The following is a 19,570-nucleotide window of genomic DNA, read 5'->3' on the forward strand; positions in this document are numbered from 1 at the left end:
CAGCAGGTAGGCCAGATTTCTCTATCCCCAGCAATATTCTTCTGCACATCCTGTGGGAGCTTCTGTATTCCTAGATAAACTAAGAGATATAACCCTTGTGATATGTTGTAGGTTTGTCCCACATTCCCCTTCCAGTGTGTGGGGGGCCTGGAGTTATTCTCATTAGGAGCCCAGGAGGTATCCTCACAAGGTGCCCTAACTACTTCAACTGATTTTTGTCAAAATAGAAGAGCAGTGACTGTATGCTGAGATCCTCACAGATTGCTATCTCATCACTCTGTCATGACAAGTGAGCTCAGTTGCTTTGTGGAGTCTCAATCCTGCCACTTGTGTCCATGATCTCATCTTCTCATGAACTACCCAAAGTTCGTTACCATGGTGAGAAGTGGAAATAAACTGATCAATGAGCTGAAAGACTCACCCATGCATTAGTTCTCACTTGATACACTGCTGCATCCAACTGCTGGTCAATCTCCTAATGTCATTTACCTTCACTCATGAAAAAAAAAAGATACTTAAACTCCTCCCCCTGCAGTAGCTGCTCCCTTGTCACCTGCAGAGGGAAATCCCCTCTTTTCCTTTAGAGATCCATGACCTCTTATCTGGAAGTGGTAATTTACATAGCAAATGCTTATGACACAGCTATCAAGATATTGAAAATGTGCATCAATGTGTGAAATCAAGATCTCATTTATGAAATAGATACATTTCACAGTTTCCATGACTGTTGCTCTTGATTATCAACATGCTGATTTGTCATCTTAGTTCACGAAAAATCAGGGTATAACTCTTTCATGGATATACAGCCATGGCAGCTACAGATGAGGGGGGGGATTGGGCAACTGAGATAGGTGACACTGGCTGTTGTGGTTTGGAGAAAGAGAATGTGAAGGTGTAATGTGGGGTAGTAATCTGGAGATGGGAATTGTCAGGCAGAGATAGCTTATAACATCAGTATTGAACCATTAGCTGTAAGTGGCATAAAGTGTAGGACATATTCTAACACCAAGGGAAGTTTCCAGAAGTATTAAGTGGGGAGGGGAGAAAAGCTGGGTTGTGGAGGAAACATTGTCAGAGGATTGAACAAACTCTAATCCATGCTAAAACAGATTTCTCAATTTAAGAAACTATAAAGGCAGTGGTGAAGAAAAGCTGCTATGCTTGGGAGATTATGTGGACATGGAAAATGTATTTCTGACTGTCTGGTGCATGCATCGAAGCAGAAAAGAAAGGAAACAGAATTGAAATGCACATGGGTGAGGTAAGTTGCAGGAATGAATGTCTGGGTGATATGTGAGAGGACTATGATTTTTTGCTAGGAAATGACTGCACATAACTGAGAGGTGAGGCTGATTTTGACTTGGAGAAGGTAAAGTGAAATGACTTCATTTTGAGGTGTAATGTTTCTCCACCTCCAAGCAATTGAAATCAATGCCTGCAGGGTAAGGAGAGAAACCAAATATAATAGAGCATTCAGGGGCTCATGGCTTATAGATGCTGGACAGCCACGTAAGCATTAGCTCCTGACCTTGTTAATACAATGTAAAATTGATGCTAGCATAAGTGACTAAGAATAAAATCTGGAAGTAGCAGCATATGGGGAAGCCATGGGTAATAAGAAGTGAAGGGAGTCAATGAAGTCATCTTCCATAAACACTTGGAGAAGAAAAACAGAAAACATAAACTGGAAACAATGCATCTTCTGGACATATAGATTGTTGAGCGCTACAATGAATTGAAAGGGTAGAGGTCAAGACATGAGTTGCAAGTTAGGAGGGGGAGATTTAAGATCAATATTCAGAAACAGCCATGCTCAAGCCTACACATATCCTTTAATATAGCCATAGGGTATCAACACATGGCCAGGGTTAAAAAGGCCCACTGGGATCATTATCCCATTCACCTGTGATCCTACAGACAATTATTGGAGCATAGTTTGCATTGTTTGATAGGGTGGTAAAGAGATACAGTGGCGATTAAAGTTAGCAGAGACAGGTGATAAAAATGGGAAATATGATGGGCAGATTCAGAGGGCTACCTGCAACATTGGTAGATGTTATGTACCTCTTTCTTCTTCTCCCAGCATATTTATATAAGAGTATATGTATGGGATAAGCTTGCTTGCATGACCCAGGCATAAGATACTCACGGAAAGAAGGGTGGGCAAGACCAGCGTGTAACTATAACATACCAGTAATGGAAGAACTAAGGACTGTTTAATTTCTGTCAAGGACCAGCCACTGTAAGTGAGTTAAATAAAAACCTTTATCTGATGGACCAATTAAATGGAATAAAAAAACAGGAGGATACTTATTGGAACAAAGGAATTGCTGACATCTTCAGTCAGCTGGGAGAATGAACTAAACTTGATTAAAGTAAATGAGTTTTAATTAAGGAACATTTGGAGAATGGACTCCATAAGCTAGTACATGAGCTCTCCCAGGCAGTCACATCCTAGATGTGCTCCTGAGTAACATGGAGGATGCCCATATGGTTAGGGAGGAGATGAGGATAGGAACAATGACCCTGAAGCAGTTAGGCACCTGGTCCTAACTACTGGGGATTACTTAGCAACAGGCACTGATTTGTGGATCCAGAGGATGGGGGGCTTTGACAAACTGAGAATGGAAGTAGAGGATGAAAGGGACAAGCTGTGGAGAATGTCATGATATCAGCAATGAGTAGGAAAGTAAACAGGAGATGCAAAGCTGTGAAAAAAGGCACTCGTGTGGCTGTTTGTAAAAGTACCCAAGGTCAAAATGCACATATCCTCCATCTCACGAGGGCCACAGATGCAAATGTGCAGTACAGTTGTAGTATTTTACTTGAAAAAAATGATCACAGTTCCATAGCATGATACACAGGAGGATGTGGAAACATCAGTTTTCATACATGTAATCCAATTCAGGCAGAATTTAGTGGTTCAGCTATGAAACACTGACTACCTAACTTAGCAGTAGTGCAGAACATTTTAAGCCCATGGAACATGTATCACTGAAATGGAAATCTGAATAGTGGAAACATTCTGAAGCAAACAGTACAGGCACGTTCCAAATGGGAAGACTGACCTGACATGATTATTGCTAGCATTAGTTGCCAGGCTGCTGCTGATTCGAGTTTGATCAGTAAGTCAGGTTTCAGAAGGCTATTGAGAAGGTGGAGGGGCAAGTGCATGTTGCCATTTCTCTTTGTTTTTGAAGAAGGGTGTAGGTTTCCTTATCCCTGGATAATAGCCCCAGGTGAAGGCCAGAGACTTTATCAAAGCTAGAAACTGCAATGGAGGTGCTGGCAGATCACTTACTTCACCACTAACTTAGCTAAAATCATCAGAGGTAAGATTCCTGATATACTACAGCATGTAAAGGTTTTGAATGTGCTGTATTTAGCCAAACTGTTAAAAGTTATCTAATTCTGTTTTTGCATTTAATTTTCCTTTTAGGAACTCTGTTTAAATCAAGCTACTTAGATTCAATGTCCAGATCTGGGTCAGTGACATCACAGCTACAAGAATATAATTGCTTCTGATCTGGTGAAAATCTTCAAGTTACATAAATATTCATCTCAGCCGCCTGAAAGTTGAACAGGTTTGTTTATTTTCTCCCATATGAGTTGTTTAGGTTATAGAAAATCCAGATTCATCTTCCATGTTGCATAGATATTTATGCCAAATATGTAAAAAAAAAAACAAAAAAAAAGAGACATGAATTTATCTGCCATTACATCTCATAAACTCTACATCTTACTGTGGAGTTTATTTTATGTAGCATTTCCTATAAGTCACTGTTAAAAATAAGGTACATTGTTGGAGTTGTCATCCTTCGAAAGAAATAGGAACAGTTATCACAGAGGATGTTTGGCAGCTAATGCAGAGGATTGTATGTTAGTTATCACAGAGGATTAAGGCTATGAGCTGTCAGTCAGCTGTTTCCTATAGTCAAGATTTGATTTCCTGAGTAAATCACTTAACCAGAAAGTGACCCCATCAGAAAGGGACACTTTTATCCAGTGGGCTTACCTAGTTAAGAAATTAATAAAATACAAAAGCATCATTCACAATGACAGACTCAAACTATGTAGCCTGTGTAAGAAAGTTAAAATATAAATTATTTGGATGCTTTTAACTTATGTTGTGTTAATTTGAAAGTACATCTGCAGGAAAAAATATATATATGTGCAATATAAATCTAAAAACTTAAAAAAAAAAAAAAAAAATATATATATATATATATATATATATATATATATATATATACTCATTTATGCACTTCCAAATATGCAGGCAATTTAATATGGTAAACTCTCAAACTGGATGACCAGTGATGTAGTAAGTATTAAAGGTGTTCTTACTTACAGAATAGTTACACTGTAAAAAGCTATAAAGATGGAAACAGAGCAAACAAAGTATTGCCAGGGTTTGTATACTTACGATGCAGTAAAACAATTCTGTTTCTATGTTAGTGTGAAAGATGGTGTACTGCTTTCAGTATGTTGTTGTTCAGTACTGTTAACAGTCTAAAACCACGAATAAGAGAAATAAAGGATGTTCACAAAACACATTCAGAGCAACAAAAGTACTGGTATAGTGACACAAACAGCTTTCTTCAAAGTAAAAGTGAATCTATTCAGTTTAATGCCTAGATGATTATTGTTGTATGAGTGTGTACCTTTTTGTCACATTCTCATTTTGTTGAAGAGCAAGAAAGCCCATACAGCTGATAAAAAATCAGATTATTGAACCTTACTGGCATTTTCATGCTCAGACAGAGGTTCACTGGGAATCCTAAAATTTGCCCTTTCCCCACTGCAGTGCAATCTCGGAATATAATTAACAGAAGGCGTGGGGGGGCAGCCCCCTACATGGGGGTTGGAGAGGGGCTTCCCCCTGCAAAACACTGATTTAGTGTTTTTGCTTGATTCATTGCGGATCATTTCTTTTTTTTTTTTTGCTTTGACCATTTGAGGTTGATGATTTACATGTCATCATTTTTGCAATCAACAGCAATCAACAAGTGTTATGCTTCCTGCTGTATATGAGAATTCTCTGTAATGTCTAGAAGTGTGGAGTAATTCAAAATACCATTCCTGTTCTGTGGAACTTACCCAGTGGTCATTCAGATTTGAGGACATGCATAGCAGAAAAGATGTCTTTAAAGAGAATCTATTGACTTTTCCAGTCTACCTGACTAGGCATATTTGTTTTGGATGTTGACATTTCTGTTCCAGTATTCTTTTCTCTACGTCAGTGTGTTAGCAACCTGGATTTGAACATCAGCATGTTCTTCCAGTAAAAGGAAAAAAAAAAACAATTAAGGATGGGACTCTGAGAGTGGTAGAACGATGCAAAGTGCAAAATAGCAGAGGAAGTTGTTGTACAATGGGTGTGAGCAAGTCAGACACCAATGGGGTGGGGTAAAAGTGCAAAGAGTGAGGCTGTCTGATATTCAGTGTGTACAAGTGAGTGCATAATAACATGCAAAGGAGAAAGCCTTTGCAATTAAACAACCTACAGGGGCATATTAGCTATATCACAGGCTTCCACCTTGCAGATGCTTTTGTTTCCGACATGATACTATAAAATGTGAAGAAGCATATCTAATTCCCAAGTACACCAGAGGGGAGAGCCTTACTGTGAATGCATTCTAAGAGACTGCATGCTTCTCTGAGGTCCTGTGTGCCACAGACTGCAGTTGTGGTGCTACTAAGACCCCACTTGATCCAAATACACAGAGCTATATCAATATGATGGGCTACCACTCCCTTAATTGTCAGGTTGTCTATAATGCACAGGGTATTATCTATAATGTATCTTTGCATCACCCAGGCAGTTCACATGGTTCACACATTTCATGCAAGGGACCACTTGTTTGCTGGGAAAAGATCACATACAGTGTTGCATCTTTTATGTGTTGCAGGTAGTGCTTGGATATACCCTTGAGGCATGGATGATGAACCCATTTGCAGCCCAAAGACCATGGATGAAATGACACACTTTCCTGTGCTAAAACCAGACATACTGAAGAATGTTTATTTGGACTTATGAAGGGCAGAGTTTATTGTTTAAGCACCTTCAGTGGAGCATGATAGTATAGTTCTGGGATATGCAACAAATATTTGTAATGCATGCTATGCTACACAGCATGGTCATGAAAACACAGTAGGGGCAATGACTTAACTCCATGGCAAGCCATTCCATCATAATGCAGCTGCAGTAGGAAGGCAGGGAGGATGTGAGGGACAAAAATGTAGAAATGGAGCCACATCAAATACAGCAAGAGGCAGAAAACATTGCAGCAGTGGCAAAGTAAGGGCATCTGGTCCACAGCTATATGCAATGATACAGACAGCACAGAACAATATGGTACATGATTTGCCATACTCAAGCTATGAAGGGCAGTGCATGATCTGGCCACACTGTATATCAGACATCAACATAACCACATAGGTTAGCAGGCAGGCAGGTCATTTGTCATCATCGCTTACACAGGGGTGGGGCACAGTGACAGATGTCTGCAAGACTACAATGTGGGCTAAGGTTTCAGGAGGTAAGCTTGGTTATATCATACTCTACGTACTAGTAAGGTGTCAATGAATCACATCCTCCAATGATGGGATGGTGTGCCACTGCATGAACATTGCTATGCTCACTGTGCCAGCTTTTAGGGATCATATCCTCCAGTAACAAGGTAGAGGGTGCCACAATATGACCATTGCCAGCATCTAGAGTGCCAGCTGTCCTTGTTTAGGTTAGCTCCATCCCATGGCATACATGGGGTGGGGTGTAATACCATGAGGAGGATCCTATGAATTGATCCCATGAAACTTTGCTGCCCACAGCCAGAGGTAACACACTGTGTGTTAATATGTGACACTGAAGGCATGTGAGTGTGTGTGTGTTTTGTGTGTGTGTGTGTGTGTGTGTGTGTGTGTGTGTGTGTGTATGTGTAAGTGAGTATCTTCAATTATTGGAGTCCTTTGTTGCAAGGCACCCTGTGCACATCCACCTCATGTCTACATGCTTCCTTGGCCACATGCCCCACTACCGGTAGTGCAGAATGGATGTCAATCATAGTAAGTTAATTCTTACCACCAGTGAACTTGGTAGCACTATTACCTCATTGTGCCAACATATTAGTTCACTGGGCAATAAGACACATGTCTTCACACATGGCAAAGGTCATATTCACTATCTCCACAGTGCTTTTTGTAGCAGGCATCTGTATATGACCATGTCAGAGGCAGTGTGCACATTAAACACTGTGTCTAGCGGGAACACAGGGAGATCCCATGTAGGGCTGTCAAATAAATGAGATATATCAGGCTCCAGTGAGGCCATGTGCTTAGCAGTTACCTCTACATTGGCCCAGAACCTGTGGATGCAGGGTTCTTTCCCACTTCAATGTTGTAGAGAGCGTCACTGTGTCATAACACCATGCTGCCTACAAACGATCATCATAGTCATCCTCAGTAACCATGCTCTCATCAGTCATATACTGCCCTACTTTACTTGAATTCTTCCCAGTGGAACCTGTAAATGCATGAGATGTATGGCACCATAGTAAACCCACACACATATATTTTGACTGCACCTCTGTTGTATGTGTATTGAGACACAGGGAAAACACTTTTGTGTAATATTTTGGAACATGTACATTGTTGAACAGAATGTTGCAGTTGCAGACCAGAGGTGTCTAGAAGGACAGTTAGCAAGGTGGTCAATGGACATATCTTTTTCACTTCATGCATAGGTATGTGTCATAGCCTACTATTATGGTCATAACTAACTTGGTACTTCCCCTATGGATCCCTAGGTAGTAGATGCCAGTCTTGCACCCTGATCAAAGCCACCAACTGATACAAGGGGCCAAGAGAGTGACAAAATCTCCACATGTGTGAGCTACTTCACTGTCAGTGGTCCTCCTCTGTGTTGGTCTTGTTTGCCATATCCATTGCTTTATATGGGAGATCGTATGTAGCCTTCTTTCACACATATTGTAGGGTCATATTGTGGACACCCATGGCATTCACATCTCACACCAGGCACTTCAACATCTGATCCATGACTTGCTGGTCTATAACACTTTTGGCCAGTAGACGGCAGCTATACATGCAGAGATCCTAGACTACCATATCATTCTCCAGCCTTATGAACCTCTTTAGGTACTGCCTGCCATATGCAGTCTTGCAAGTATATGTGCAACTACAGACAAAACATGTCTTTCAGTGGTTTAATTTGATAGGATATCTTATACTTGTGTTAAAGATCAAGACCTCCCTCATGTTTCTATTTGGATAGTGCCTGCAGTTACCAATTTGCAAGGCCTTTCCCCAATATACAGTACCGTAACCATGGAGATAGATATTGCCATAGCAAATTTCCTCACTATATGCCAAATTATCCTATGCAGTTTATCCTGTGCATGATACCACCATCCAAAAGAATTCACAAGTATGCTGAGTGACTGTGTGGTGATCCTGCATGCGATGCATAAAATGTCTGGGTGGATCTGTGTGTGTGTGTGTGTGTGTGTGTGTGTGTGTGTGTGTGTGTGTGTGTGTGTGTGTGTGTGTGTCATGTGGAACTACCAATGAGTTTGCTATATCTGAGATGGAATAATCCTGTACGGTCCATCTTTACATATATATCAGATGCAGAAACAACAGAGACCCTCCTTCTTGATGATAGGCACCACAGGAGCTGTAGGGATGTAATGGCGCATTAGCAATTTAGTTTTCTTTCCTTATCTCTCTAACATTCCACACTTGAGAACATTTAATGCAATTTCACTAAACTCCATTTATGTGGCTGAATGTTGTCCTGCTCAAGATTGTGACAAAGGTTTATATCAGGCTAACACAGTGCAGTTAACTAGAGGTGTGAGCTGTCCATATACTGTTTGGCATGAGTCATGTGACATCTATGCAGCTACACTGGGACTGGGAAGAAGTGTAGAATGGTGCTGCACTGTTATGTTATGACTCAGAAACGTGTGTCCTTCAGCACAAGTCTAGCATATTGCTCCGCAAATAAGTCATAAGAGTTGCTTTTTTCTTCCATCAGCTGCAGACTATTGAATAGTACTCCAGGGAGAGCAGGATTTTCCTGATTTTTCTATCATATGAAATATAAGGATATATTTTGGGGCATAATGAGGGCCCTTTTAAAAAGGCCGATGCCTGATTCAATCTCACACAGATGCTGTCTGATGCCATGGGCATTACTCATACAGGTGAATAATGCGGGCATTGCTATGATGACCTGAAGCAGCACCACCCTGACCTGCTCTGAAAATGGAGACAGAGCTTCAGAGATGTACATTTAAGTTTTTTTTTTTTCATATTTTTATTTCCTGCTGTCTTCAATGTTGCTCATTTATGTTTACTAGTACATAATTTGTTTCAGCAACCTTTTGTATGTACAGCGCTACTGACTGCAGATATGTTCCATGTTGGCTTGTCAACACCTTCTATCTATTTCTCTTCCCTCATCCCACCTAAGGGCATCCCTTGATACTTACCCATCTACCCTTTGCTTTATCTCCATAGGAAAAAAAAATGCACCCATCCTCCCACCTCCTGTTTCATATTGGTTGCCCTTGTGTTTTTCGATCGGCTTTCTCTATTCTCTTTCCTACTTTACTGTCTGCCCCTTTTCTCCTTATTTATATGATGAACATGGTGGACATTTTGGTCTGCTCACCCCCATTGGTGTTGTGGTTGTCTGCTGTGTTATCTAATGCTGCCTGCCCTACCTGTCAGTCTGTGCTACCAGCAGTCACTGCCCCATTTAGTTGTACTGCAGCTACTTGTACTGCTTTAGGTATAGCTGAAAGGCCTTATTATAATGTCATGTATGTCAGCAATGTGGGCTGTATTAACATTGCTGTCGCAGTATGTTGATATAGTGCTGCTATGCATATCAGTGCTACTCATCGGCTTTGTTTTCTGACCTTTTGCTTGTCATGCTTTCACTATCCATTGCCTGTTAGATATCTAATTAGCATTTGAATACTTTGCAACACATTTTTCCTCAGTGTTTTCTTTCGAGGAACTACACTTTCAGTTTTGTAATTGTTCTGAAAGGGTCTGACAATAAGTTTTGACTGATGACTGCAGACAAGTCATATAGTATGTTTCTTGAGTTTGTGTTAGAAAATATAGTATTGCAGTCACAATCATATGGCTGGTTGGGGCATCAGGTTTAAAATTCTGCCATCTTGGATATTCTTGTTAACCCCCTCCCCAATAGATGCCATCTTTTTAACATTGCAATTTCTCACTTTGTATTATTTCTTTTTTTTTCATTAACTGCATAGTTTCTTGTACCCTGTTTCTCTCCTTGTTAGCCTTTATTTATTTATTTGTTGTAATTTATGGAATGCCTTTATCATATGAGGAAATTGGCAAGTTAACAGCCTTATGATGCTGTTCAGCTTTTGTCATTCAAGTTACTGTGCTTCATAGTCTACAAAAGTAGGACAGAAAATAACGCTCTGAACTAAATGAGCTGCATCAGGCACGTGCAAAATGAAGTCACAAACTGGCAGAAACCAATGTTAGTTCTTCTTTCGGCTTTTCCCAGTTAGGGGTTGCCACAACGGAACTCTGGTCCGCTAATGATTGGCAGTAGATTTTTTACAGATGCCGAGGTGCTAGCTCGACGCCCAACCTTCAATGAAGGCACTCCCATTCTATGCATGTCTTTCGAATGCCACTTGACCATGAGGAGGACATGTAGACTCCACACAGAAGGTGCTCCAACTGAGAATCAAACGGGAGAACCTCTTGCTGTGAGGCAGCAATGCTACCGCTGCACCATTGTGGCTTTTATAAACTGGCAGAAACCAATAGTACTTAAAAAAAGCATCTCCACTTCAAATCAATAGTAAAAAAAAAAAAAAGAAAATTGTAAGATACACCAGTTTGTAAAACTAATCTTAAAAATCATAAATGTTAGTAAAGATCTGAAACAGAAACAAATTATACAACATTAAGCAACTCTAAGCAAATCTCTTCCTTGTTTCCTTTTTGCCTCAACTAAAATTAAATAAAATGCTTAAAATAAAAGAATCCTATACACTATAAAGTATAATAGTTTATATAACAATTACTAAGATGGAATATTATGTGTGAATAATTATAATATCATGAGGTTTATCCTTGAGAAGATAAGCATTTCCTGGTTTATTTTCTTAGAATAGTCCTTGTCCTCTCCCCCCCCCCCTCTCTCTCTCTCTATATATATATATATATATATTTTTTTTTTTTTCATGAATTACATAATTACAATTCTAAGTAGCAAAAGAGTTTATTTTATTATTATCAATCATGCTGCATACACACAATAAATAATTATCTACAATAAATAATTATTTGAAATTAAAAAGGTACATTTTTAGATATGACAAAAGCAGCATCAATAAAATAAAATAGTTATAAATAACAATTCCTAGTCACCCTACATATAGCAGGGCAGAATAAAATAATGGTAGTCATTTGATATCCCAAGACACATTAGTGTGATTCCTGAAATAGTGAGACTAAAGGACTGAAAATGCTGATTTACATATACAAAGTTCAAGATTGCCTTTTCTTGGAATATTTCCTTTCCCTCAAGGAACGGAAATCCTAGAGTTGGTATAGCTAAGTTAGGAGCAGGGGGTTTCTCACTCACTTCATGAGGTGCAGATGGCTTGCTTTTTGCAGTAATCACCTTTAAATAATTGCAATGTTCAACACTTACTCTTCTGTATTTTTGGACATATTTTTCTTAATTTCAGGGCTTGCACATATCAGCCTCTGAATTACAATACAGTGCTGGAAATAAAATTTGACAATTTTCCATAAAAATACTGTAGTAATGGAATGGGGAAGCAACATTGTTTAGATATGTATACATTAGTTCCATAAATATGGAAGGTATATGCACACTGCACAACACATTACTGGCACATGAGTACTCACATTTTGTTCTACAGTGTGCAGTAAGGATCATTACTGCACTTCAGATGCTGTTATTCAACTGTCAGATATGTGCTTGCTGCAGTCGATATTGTGCAACACACTGTGTTTAGATGGCCCATGCAATGCATTGTGATCTATGCCACAGGTGATAACTACAACGGCCATTATCATGTTATACAGGTGTCATCCATGTACACAGTTGCATAATACATGTATACCAACACTGGCTTTATCATGGCAGTGAAAAGATCTAATCACAATGGTATCTGTGGGAAGTACTATGAAGGGCAACCTATTTTCAGGCTAGCAGGCATGTATTTCACTTTTGTTAGTGACTGTGTAGCTGACTGTAACAGATATATTTGGACTTCGCACTTACCAATAAAAATTGCATGTTGGCACGCAGACATCTATATATTATTATAGATGCACATGAATGATACATCTCTAAATATATAGGTACTATTAATTAATACATCAGCCATGGAGGCCTAAGGAAGCATAAGACAGACACTGAGAGCTGTTCCTTCATTGAGCCAAGTGCTGAACCCCTCTTTGTCACATGACTCACATCCCATATTACTACTTCATATTCTATGCATGTGAAATATTCCCTTTTAAGAAATAAGATATCCTCTAAAACTGTACACTGTGTGTAGTCATACACATTACATAAAGCTATCATTAAACTTTAGCAACTGAGTTATGGGACTGAAACATGTTCGAAAATAAAAACAAAGAAATAGACTTTAATTTGTTTAATAACAACTATATGTAATCATGATACTGAAGTGTTTTCTTGAGGAGTCTGCTATAGAGAATATAATAGCGAATGTCCTATTTCTGCCTAGCAACAGCATCTCTGGCGACCTCAATGGAGTTATATAATGTTGCAGTAGAAAACTTTACTAGCAGAGCCTACTTGCAGATTCCCATTTGGCTGAAGATTGATTCAATGATGATTTCAGTACAGCATTTGTGAATACCTCTCAAATGTTCTGAATTCTGCATAATGTCCAGGTTTTAGTCTCCTATTTTTAGTCTGCTCCTCATAAAATGTGTGGTTTTCTTACAAATTATTGAGTAACGAAGTCACTAAATAATTACATATATTTGAATTCCAGATTTCTTGTTTTTTCTTGCAAATGAATTTATTACATTTTTAATTATATTTTTTGTAAGCATTGTATCTATAAAATTTTGAAAAATCTTTTATTCTCTTTAGTTGCTTTGTGGTCTTAATCAGACATTTTCTGCTTTGGAATTGCTTTAGCACCAGGCAAACTTCTGAAATCATGAATTTGACAATCGCTTCAATCCTTCTGTCTGCCCCTACTGCCAAATGGACTGTTCTCTCACACATCTTCACTTAAGTGTATAAAATAATTATGCTACACTTCTCTGTTTACCATTTTCTACACATTTTTGTCTGTATTTTCTTAATCATTCCCACAGACATAATAGCAGCTTTGCCCAATAAATTAGGTTGCTCTAATTGAGATTGCAGAGCTATGACTTGAGAAAGTTGCTTATGCAGCTCACACAGCTGAATCATATTTGACTGACCAGCTTTACCAAGCCCTCAAAATATAACAACATACACCTTGCAGTTAAGAGGCAATGTTCTGAAAGCAAGCCCATATAGTGTGCCACACTCTACAGCAGTGTCTAGCTCATTTGTTTCTTCAGCGTTAAAATTCTGCTGCTGTGACTTCTTGTGTGTAAAACGCATTCTTGCAAAATGGCCAGCACCTTCACAGATTCTGCAGACTTAATTTTTAGCTTTACATTGCCTCTTATGCCCATAAACACAGTATTTACAGTTTTTTGTTCTTGCTGCTTGTTAGCAGATGCCATTTTGTCTGCCATGATAGGAGGCCTCATGGCTTTCCTTTCAATTTTATCATTGTAAGCTTCCTTTCTGTTCAGCTTTAGATTTTAACTGCACACTTGAGAGGTTGCTCATGTAACACATGCATGCTTTTTCAGTGTCAAGCTGGATTTTGTTATCAACATACTTCTTAAAGGGTAATTTCTTATATCACAGTCTATTTTAATTTTGGATTAAGGAGTCCTAGATTCACAACTCTGCATATTGTATCTCATCCTAGTAACATATTCATTAATATTCTCTTGAACCCCTTGATTTTCTGGTGAGAAACAAATGTTTCTTATATGGTTGATTCTTTTTTGGTTTGCAGTATGCCTGGAATTTACTTCAATATTGCTAAATTGTTTTTCTCCTTTTCTTCTAAGAAAAATTATTAAATACTTTGACGGCTTCCTCAGCTGTCATATGAAGAAGCATAGCACACTGGATGGCATCTTTCTTGTTCCATAAGCTGCTTACATTGAGATACATCTGAAACCATTGAAGTCAGGGATTCCAGATCTCAGAAAATTATCCCTGTAGCTTCAGAGATGCTGATGGTTGGATGAATGCCACAAGTATCCAAAAATTGTAGATATGTCTTGAAAAAACTGGAAATTGAGATAAGGTACTCTTACATGGGTTCCTATCAGATAGTCAAACTTCTGCAAGTTCGAACCTCATATGGTCGAGATCATAAGTTCAAATTTGCAGAAGTTCGAGCATTTTAACAGAAATCTTCGTAAGAGGAGGTTTCCATTTTGTCCATTGTGGTGCAATCTCGGAGTTGGTATATTTAAGTAGCGAGAGATGTGGGGTCTGCAGGGATGATTACCCCCCTGCTTACAACAGTTTCTTTTCTTTTCTTTTTTTTTTGTTTTTTTATCCATAGTCGAAGTTTTTTAACTTCAAACAGGATGGTTTAAACATTCCGTGTTCGAAATTATTAAACTTTGACTATGTAATATAGACCCCTCTTACATAAACCCTTACATACATATTGAACCCTTATATATAAATGTTATTGAATGAGTTGTAAGTAATGCACTTCTTTGTGCAAATATGAAATGACAGAAGACAATTTTCTGTAAAAATTGTAAAAAGGAACTTATACAATGATATACTGTCCATTATTTGTTAATGTACACCTGACATAACGGCAAGCACCTATACATAAAACTATTAGCATAACTATGCAAACAATAAACATCATTGTTTCATACATTACAGAAACAATGAAAATGGTTTGTTTTTACATCATGTCATCTCTGTAGCAACAGAGGCATCATTAGTGAATGTGTAAGGTCAAGACATGAAGTCCTAAAAAACATGAGAGAAACATACACAGAGCTGCTTCTTCATTAGCCTTTACTCACAAGGGCTGAAATTCTCCTTTTCACATAAGTCCCATCCCAAGTTACTCTAGCTTTTAAGGTGTATTATTTCAAATACCAGGTACTGTATATGGCAGTGCAAACATATGCAGAAAGTCTTATTTATATGGGTATAGCTGTGTCTATATGTATACACATCTATGGGGTTTGTATATAGTTATGTTGCTTTACATGGTCCACACACACACACACCACACACACCACACACACACACACACACACACACACACACACACACACACACACACACACACACACACACACACACACACACACACACACACACACTCTCTCACGCATATGCACACACTTCAAAGAGGTATTCATATATGGATATGCATTCTTCAGCATATGCACAAGATGCTGTATATATGATCTTTTTGGTGCTAACACACATATTTCAGCACATACTTATGCATACATGTGTCTTACAAATAACCCATATGAATATGTTTGTATTTAAACCATTACATTTATATCAATAGTGCAATTTTCATTTTGTATGTAATATTTTAGAGATAGTCTGCCAAAACTTGGTTTCACAAGGAAATCCACACCTCTAGGTCAGTGCAGTGTACCTGTTACATTTCTTTTTTCTGTACTATCTATATGACATATGTGCTTTCACATTATACTCTGCACAACTTCTTATTATGGTATCTGCACATATACGCATGTTTCCCCTGTATGTGCATATGTCTTACTGATGTTGTCCCTAGACATATCCATCCTTTAGATGAGACATAAAACTGGTGTCCTATCTGCTTGAGTTGGTAGTAGCCCAGGTGAATGTAATAGACCCCACAGCACTTATTAAAAAAATAGTAGGGGAAGTTCCCCAGTTTTCTGGCCAAATATCCCATAGTAGTATGTATACCATTTCTAGTCTTCCTTGAAATGAGGCTAGCCTAGTGGGATAACAGAATCAACAAAGGATGATTCAATAAATAAATAAATGAATAAATAAATATGAGATCCTATATAGTATGGGGTACATTACAATATGTACATCAAGTATGTGATTCATTAATTATTTTTCAAATATATTCTATTCTATTCATTCATTCATTCATGTATAGCATTGCAGTATACTTGTTTAATTTGTATGTCATCTTACATATATCTATATGGCACATATATTTAATACTCTGATTATTCTGACATTATATACAGTATATGTCTAGCATGTATTTTATTACATCTGCATGACACCTTTTGCATTATGAAATGTTGCAGTATGTATGATACATAGTTGGTGGATTTATGTGTCAACTATGTTGTCAAATAGTGCTTGCAGAGTGCATAGTTTTCCTTGTGCTTATGTATCCATTTTGGGGGTTGTATCACTTATTTTTCATGGTATTGTAGCATTATGTAAAGTAACCCTCATCTGAGAGTCATTGCTGCAAACACTGAATGTTTGTAATGCTGGGTCACAGTTTCAAGCCATGGCTCCAGCTATGCTTCCTATTTACACTTTGCTATAATAGTGACCACAGAATTCAGCCTGTTGACTCCATAACAATAATGCTCAGAAGACTACACCTATAAGGAAAGAGAGAAGTAAGTTACATGGTTAGATGTGGAATAAAAATGATGCTATAGTGGTAAGGCTTTCAGCGTGACTGCACTCTTCATCGTAGTTGCCAAGAATAATCCATGAGATGAAAAGCATGCCACAAATATTCATTTTTACACATCATCTGGTGGGATACTTCTGACAATAAACAATATGCAAAAAGGCAAGGTACACAACAGAATTCATAGACACTACTTACTGTTTCCTATATTTTGTGTGTGAGGCTATGATAAGGGAATGTCTAAACAATTGATTTTCAGTGAAAAAAAATGGAACATCTTTATCTAAAATTATAATTTCAGAGTCCTGGTTGTTAATGCTTATATCAGAGTCTTGTGATGCTTGGTTTTACATTTCAAAGCAAAGTATCCAAGCATTTATGGAATAGCAGTAAGAAAACAGATTTGTGATCCTCTTACCTCCAAACTTTTTTATCATTGATATAATTAACCTAAAGAGTAGCTTTAATTGAAATATAAATATTTTATATGTACTTGTCTGATTGCATTTCCTACTGAGATTAAGTTAGAAAACAAACATGCTCACTGCCCTTACAGTGGTAGTGAGGGGGGAATTACATACTGATTACAGAACACATCAATACATTATTTGTGTTATGACTACAACAGCTGTTTACTTCATCTTCCTTTTCACATTATACTTTATTTCTGTTCTGAATATTAATTATTGATCCAGCTGTACACTAGTCAGGGGTGATAGGCAGCATATGTAGCTTTTATTTCATGGCTGATTTGGTATGGATATGTTTTAATGGGAGACTGGTTTATAATGTCCCTTATATCAGAGGCATGATTTAATTTCTTTATGTCTGCTTTAGACTGTGGAACATTTTAAGTATTATACTAATTTTACTGTGTTTTGTTTGTCAGTAAGCATGAGTCAGTAATATGATGGATCATCTCAGGCAGTCCTGTCTTTTGGAGAAATATCACAGACAGATGTTAACTTTTTAACTTCTGCAGGAGGATATGAGCTCCTTTTGCAGTAATGCAAAAGTGCTACACAATTTATTGTGATTCTTTGTGTAGATGTTACTGAAATGTTATGAATGAAGAGACACCTTTGGAGAAACACAGAATGAGGACTCCCACAATGTCCCTTAACAGCAAACCAAACTTGTTTAAACAAGTTCCTATTATGATGCTTGTAAGATGAAAAAAAGAGAACCAGGAGATACCTTTCAAAAATATGCTTATAACTGTCATGATGTTCTTCAACCTAAGGTAACATTACGTACTTTCTTCGTATGATGTTTAGAGAGGGAAAAATAATAGCAACCTCAGTGGACATTCATAGTCAGGATTATGGCCCTTCAAAAATTTTTTGTCTTGCAAGAAGCCATGTAAAATATCATCAGCCAGAAATAAAACTTATTGGCAGGTGGGAGATGTACTTATTTCTTACTAACTCCTTTTCTCTGAACATAGTCAATCCCTTTCTTAGATAAGAGATGAATATAATTTTTGCCTAGACTATGTTATATAGTCTTCTCTGTTCCAAAGTGTGTACTCACTTTGTATAATGTCATTTCTATGAACTGTAACTTCTGTATTGACAATGTTCTTTTTATAAGCTTGTTATCTTTGTCCAAATATTTGCACTCTATATGCATAAGTTCACACTGTATGACGTGAAGCTGTACATTTTTTAAATTAGTTAATATGTTGTTCTTCTGAATTAGGTTTCGTAATGACTTCATTATTTAACAATAACCACATCATGTTATTTTCTCCCCTGGCATCTATTGAAAATGGTAGACTTTCCCAGTAAACAAATGTCAAATAAATAAATAAATATCTGGAGCAGAGATAATTTGTTCTTTTTTCCAATGTAAAGTATCATCAATAGTCTTTTTTAATCTCTAAATCACATTACTTTGCTAAGAGCTCCATTAATCGACAGATAAATAGTTTTCTGGATTTTCTATTTATCATTCAGTAGGTGGAGTAGATCTTAAGTCAACAAAAAGTAACATTCACAAAGAGTGCATCTGGGAGGAACCAAGCAGAGGCACAAGTAATATTACTGTGTCCTTAGAAAGACTATAGAAACAAAGACATCCGAACTGTATTGGTGTGTTTGACAGAGGAGTCAGTCTTAAGCATGGCTAATTGCAACTTGCAAAATGAGTGAACAAGTGGCAATTTTTATTTTAATATTTTCCTCTATTTTTAATTTTAAACAAGAAACATCTTTATTAAATTATCATGTATGGCATAGGCAGTCTTACATTTACAATGGATATAAAAAGTTTACACACCCCTGTTAAAATGCCAGGTTTTTGTGATATAAAAAATTAGACCACAATAAATCATTTCAAAACTTTTCCCACCTTTAATGTGACCTATAACCTGTATAATTCAATTGAAAAACAAACAAATCTGTTAGGGAAAAAAATGTAAAAAAATAAAATGTACAATAAGCTGGTTGCATAAGTGTGCACACCCTTAAACTAATACTTTGTTGAAGCACCTTTTGATTTAATTACAGCATTCAGGCTTCTTGGGTACACACCTACCATCAATTAAAGAGACTATGATTAACCCCAAATAAAGTTCAGCTGTCCTAATAGGATTTTCCTGACATTTACTCAGTTGCCTGCTACAGCAAAAGCCATGGTTCCCAGAGAGTTTACAAAGCATCAAAGGGATCTCATTGTTGAAAGGTATCAGTCAGGGGAAGGGTACAAACAAACTTCCACAGCACTGGATATGCCATGGAACACAGTGAAGACAGTCATCAAAA

At 37.6% G+C, this 19,570-nt stretch overlaps 1 long non-coding RNA gene across 1 annotated transcript in view; it reads left to right on the plus strand.

Annotated features, from left to right (window-relative positions):
• The window catches only part of LOC122814844, a 209,918-nt gene that overhangs the window by 156,354 nt on the left and 33,994 nt on the right, over positions 1–19,570 (plus strand). The window contains exon 2 of the long non-coding RNA XR_006366910.1: positions 3,440–3,584. This is a non-coding gene — a long non-coding RNA (uncharacterized LOC122814844). The remainder of the gene's footprint in view (positions 1–3,439; positions 3,585–19,570) is intronic.

The sequence above is a fragment of the Protopterus annectens genome, chromosome 11.part0 (genome assembly GCF_019279795.1).
Source record: "Protopterus annectens isolate FY-2018-M chromosome 11.part0, PAN1.0, whole genome shotgun sequence".
NCBI classification, from domain to species: Eukaryota; Metazoa; Chordata; order Ceratodontiformes; family Protopteridae; genus Protopterus; species Protopterus annectens.